This window comes from Penaeus chinensis, chromosome 26, assembly GCF_019202785.1.
Source record: "Penaeus chinensis breed Huanghai No. 1 chromosome 26, ASM1920278v2, whole genome shotgun sequence".
In the NCBI taxonomy this organism is placed as follows: domain Eukaryota; kingdom Metazoa; phylum Arthropoda; class Malacostraca; order Decapoda; family Penaeidae; genus Penaeus; species Penaeus chinensis.
In genome coordinates this window covers 13,174,696-13,179,695 of record NC_061844.1, presented here as the reverse complement: position 1 = coordinate 13,179,695, position 5,000 = coordinate 13,174,696, and the positions used below count along the sequence as shown (strand labels likewise).

General features: G+C 42.6%; 1 long non-coding RNA gene across 1 annotated transcript in view; it reads left to right on the top strand.

The window, feature by feature from the left end:
* LOC125039208 overlaps positions 1–5,000 on the top strand; it is an 83,871-nt gene that overhangs the window by 49,669 nt on the left and 29,202 nt on the right. Inside the window, exon 2 of the long non-coding RNA XR_007116107.1 lies at positions 1,948–2,778. This is a non-coding gene — a long non-coding RNA (uncharacterized LOC125039208). The remainder of the gene's footprint in view (positions 1–1,947; positions 2,779–5,000) is intronic.

Sequence of the window (5,000 nt, the reverse complement as noted above, 5' to 3'; positions counted from 1 at the left end):
TTCCATGGGAGAGCGGACCTTTGCTGCTCACAGAGCGGAGATAACCAAGGCTTCCAAAAGGTGCCAGATGCTTAGCTCAATCTCCACGCATATTTTCTTCTTCTTCTTCTTCACCATCGTCTTCTTTTCCTTGTTCTTCTTCCTAACATTACCGAAAGTCATTATTAAGATATGTTTCGTGGTTACGTTGGTGTCAAGAGAGGCATCACTGCTTTTTTGTCTGTGGCCAATCAACCTGCCTTGAGTGCCACATGAGGCGACGGCTTGGGAAACGGGGCTCATGTGCGCGGCGGCAGCTTGATGATCACTAATAAATGTCCTCTCTCTCTCTCTCTCTCTCTCTCTCTCTCTCTCTCTCTCTCTCTCTCTCTCTCTCTCTCTCTCTCTCTCTCTCTCTCTCTCTCTCTCTCTCTCTCTCTCTCTCTCTCTCTATCTATCTCTCTCTCTCTCTCTATCTATCTATCTCTATCTCTCACACACCCTCTCTCACTCTGCCTATCTCTCGTTTATTTACAGCCTTTTCTTCATATCCCTGTTTCGTACTTATTTTTTCTCTCTCTCCTCTGGCTGCCTGGCTTTGTATAGACACAATCATTGCATGGTTGGGGTTGCACTTTGTCATTGTGTACATCCTATGATAGCTTATTACTATCCCGCTTGGCGTACACACCTATAAAGGTACGCACACAAAACCACCAAAAATATATATTAAAATACAAGTATACAGAAGATCTCTCACAAACACACACAAACACACAAACACACACACACAAGCACAAACATACACACATTGAAACGTTCACACATGCACTCAAAAAAGCGCACAAACAAACAAACCCGCGAGTGATTTTACACCATACGAGAGAATTGAATTATGTATAAAACTTTCTGGTATGTGCATTATACACTTTACTTCAATATAATCCTTTTATGCTTTTTCATTTGCACGTTTCATACGGAATTTTTTTTATTTCGAGAATGTACTGACTAGGTATTGATTAATGTTGTTTTTTTTCTTTCTTTTTTTCTTTTTATTCCAGATTGCTTTATTTATTCAGCTTTTGACGCTCCTGAATAAGGACCGATTTATATATACTTTATATATACACCTTTTATCTTGCTTTTTCTCTTCCTCCTTCTCTCTCTTTCTCTTCCTTTAGGTTTCTCTCTCTCTCTCTCTCTCTCTCTCTCTCTCTCTCTCTCTCTCTCTCTCTCTCTCTTCCTATATTTTTCTATTATCCACGCAGTTTTCTTTTTTTACGCGAGAAAAAAGACTTGTTTGTTTTTCTGTTTTCGTTAGTTTTATTTCATCTTATCTGTCTGTTTAGTCATATAGTCTGTTTCTATTTATCCTTTCGTATGCATAACCGTTTGACGATAATTCATTTCACTTTAAATCTCCCGTCTCCTCCTCTCCTCCGTAATTTGATCATATCTTATTCGTTTTGAACTTGTGCAACCTCCCCCCCCCCCTCTCTCTCTCTCTTCAATTCAATATTTATTTAAAATCATTTTATGAATTATGCATTTTTCTGAAAGGTTTCCTCCAAGATGCAGCACAACTTTAGATTAGATTTTGCGCGGGAAACGACACGTAAAGATACATCGTTCGCGTATGCACCCAGATTTATTTACGAAATCGATGATTACACGAACGCCGCGTCTGCATTAGGATTCACGGGCAGCGGGAATCGGGGATGGGAGGGGACTGATCTAACTCTGGACACCTGGAATACGTCTTTATTTTAAGTCTGTTTGCGTAATGTCTGACGTCTGTTCGTGAGTGTTGTTTCATGAACTTGTATTATGTTTAGGTCTACATCTGCATGAGCAAATGTTCAGTCCTTTTGATATATTTGGATTAAACCACGTTTTATTTACCTGATGAATCCAACCAATTCCAATATTCAACGTTTACATCATCAAACTTTTTCCTTCTATTTCCAGGTTGTGATTTAAAGATCCAGAAGGAGGAAGCACGGACAAGATACAGTTGCAGCCCTAGATAAACAGTTTCATTTAATCGAGTTTCTAAATTGCATCATTCCTTGCCTTAAACGGCCTTTGTGCAGTTGCGTTCAACACGGCGCTGGTCGTGTGAACGCAACCTGAATTCTGAAATCAAAGAATACATACCGAGATAATTTTTTAGAAATTACTTATTTTTCTTTAGATTGGTGATAGTGAAGGAAAATATATCAAAGAAGTGATTTTGATATGATTGTTTAGTGAATTTAGAAATAAGGAAAAGGAAGAGCGATTCTGAGCTTTCGCTGATTATATGGAATGAAGATAACGTAGTTTAACGATCGGGAATATTGCTGTTCGTTAAGCCCCCAGCACAGCGCGGAAACTCCATCTCTCGGGCCAACATATAGATACACACTCTCACTGCGAAACAAAATTTATCCATCAGCTTTAAACAGGAAAATCAGAGGCGTAAAGGTGAAATGCACAGCTGAAAAATAGATCAGAAGTGGAGATCGGCTGAACATACAGGCCCGATAGCCGACAGGAGTGAGAAAGAAAGAAAGAGAGAGAGAAGGGGAAAAAAAGGAGAAAGTTGATAGAAATAAAAGGGAAAGAGAAAGAGAGATATAAAGACCACATCTAGACAAAGGAAGACAAGACCTCGAAACACAAGCCCAGCATAAATATATGTATAAAGGGGGCTAAGTTGTCCTCATTTGACCTCCCGCAGCCGACCGAGGATGCCATCGCGTGAGGCCAGAGCAGCTGGGTCCCTCCGCCTCCTCTTCCTCCTCCTCGCAGCAGCAGGTACGAAAAACAATCTCTTTCTAATTTGCATCTTCAGAGCGGGCCCGGGAAAGGGTGGGGTGAGGGGGGGGGAGGAGTTTTGCCAAGGGTAGAACTAAGGTTATGGATTTTTCCCCTCTTTTTGCTGTTCTTAATGCATGGGCTAGAACAAGACGAGGATGCCTGATATTCTATTACTGTTGCTATGAGAGATAGAAACCGACCCCCCCCTCAGCCCCCGCCGCCCTCTCCCCGCCCAGCCCTCTTCCCCTCCTTGTTCTTGCTACGAGGCGGGAGTGGTTGGGGCGGAGCGGCTGTGCACCCTGAGTCGAGGGGTTTTGCCATGGAGTGCAGACTGCTCGCTCACACCTAGCACAGCGTCACGATAGCGAGGTTGCTGCTATGTAGTTCTCGGTTAGATAAGAAAAAGTAGTTTATAAACGATAAAGGGTCGTTATGGACACTTATGGCATATAATACTAATGTTCGACACGAATTACTGACCGTGGCTGCTAGCACACATCTGGTCGCAATATCTGGCATCACGCTGCTTGCTAAGTGTCTTGCAGTGCTACACAGTAGCGAGTTATGACCTCTGGATATGAATATTGTATGTAGCGGGTTATAGTATCTGCTGGGGCCATTCTCCAGCTTGACCCAGTCTGTCTCGGGTGTTGCTCTGATGACCTCGCGCGGCGTGAGCGTCAGTGCCAGCATTTTAGATTATTTGATAGTTTTGGCCATTTCGCTTCGAAACAAAGCTCTGTTATTTGGTTTAAGACGGAGAGCACACATACACTCACGTGTGTGTGCGTGTGTGTCTGTGTTCTGTACGTACTTATATATATATATATATATATATATATATATATATATATATGAATGTATACAGACACACACACTCACACACACATATATATGTGTGTGTGTGTTTCTGGGTGTGTGTATGTATGTATGTATATGCATACACACACATATATATAACAAAAATGTTGATACATAAATAGACGGAAAGCTTAGGCCGAAGGCGCAGCGCGACCGCCCCGCCCGGCTGCGACTGCACCCCCGTGTCCGCACCGCCGTGACGTCATCGCCGCGTGTCCCCGCCGGCCGCCGCTCTGCAGCCGGACGAAGGCACTCTCGCTCGCCCTATCGAGTGCCACTTCGGTCGCAGCTGACACCGGCTGGCACAGGCTGTCTGACACTTAGTACATGTCATCCTCACCCATTCGCAAGCAGAGACGCAGATTCAAATAAGCATACATTCACGCACACATGCGAAAAGTTACCTACATGCATAAAAATCTACGATAAACAAACACTACACACACACATACACACATACACACACACACACACACACACACACATACACACACACACACACACACACACACACACACACACAGAGAGAGAGAGAGAGAGAGAGAGAGAGAGAGAGAGAGAGAGAGAGAGAGAGAGAGAGAGAGAGAGAGAGAGAGAGAGAGGAGGAGATAAAAGAAAATATGAAAAAAAAGAGAGTGAAAGGCAGTTAATACCTATAGATCTGGAGACACAAACAGCCAGCTGAATCTATCAACGTATTTTATTTCTACAGAGAAACAGAACACACACACACGCACCTTTCTTATACATCCATCTCTCTAGCGCCAGAGTTTTCTAAATATTCCTAATCCTCAATAATAATGATTATAACGTACTGATTGGTGATTATGATGGTGATTTTATGAGGGAGGGTTCGCCAGATTGTACAGTGATTGGAAGCGTTCCGTAGTACGCAGAGACGTGTTATTGGCGGTTGTGGGAAGCCACAGGTGCGGAAGTATTGGCTACGGGTGTCAATCGGCAGGTGTGTTTGTGTGGGAGTGTATATATATCTGCTTGTTTGTCTGCCTGTTGGTTATCTGTCTGTCTTTCTGTATGTCTGTCTGTATGTATGTATGTTTCTCTAGTTATATATATATCGATTATCTATTATATGTTATATGTTATCAATTATCCATTCATTCATTCATTCATTCATTCATTCATTCATTCATTCATTCAGTCAGTCAGTCAGTCAGTCAGTCAGTCAGACAGTCAGTCAGTCAGTCAGTCAGTCAGTCATCCATCCATCCATCCATCCATCCATCCATCCATCCATCCAGCCATCCAACCAGTCATCTATGTGTCTGTCTATGTATCTATCTATCCATCTATATATCTATCAACATATCTATCCGGCTGTCTTGTCTGCCGATCTA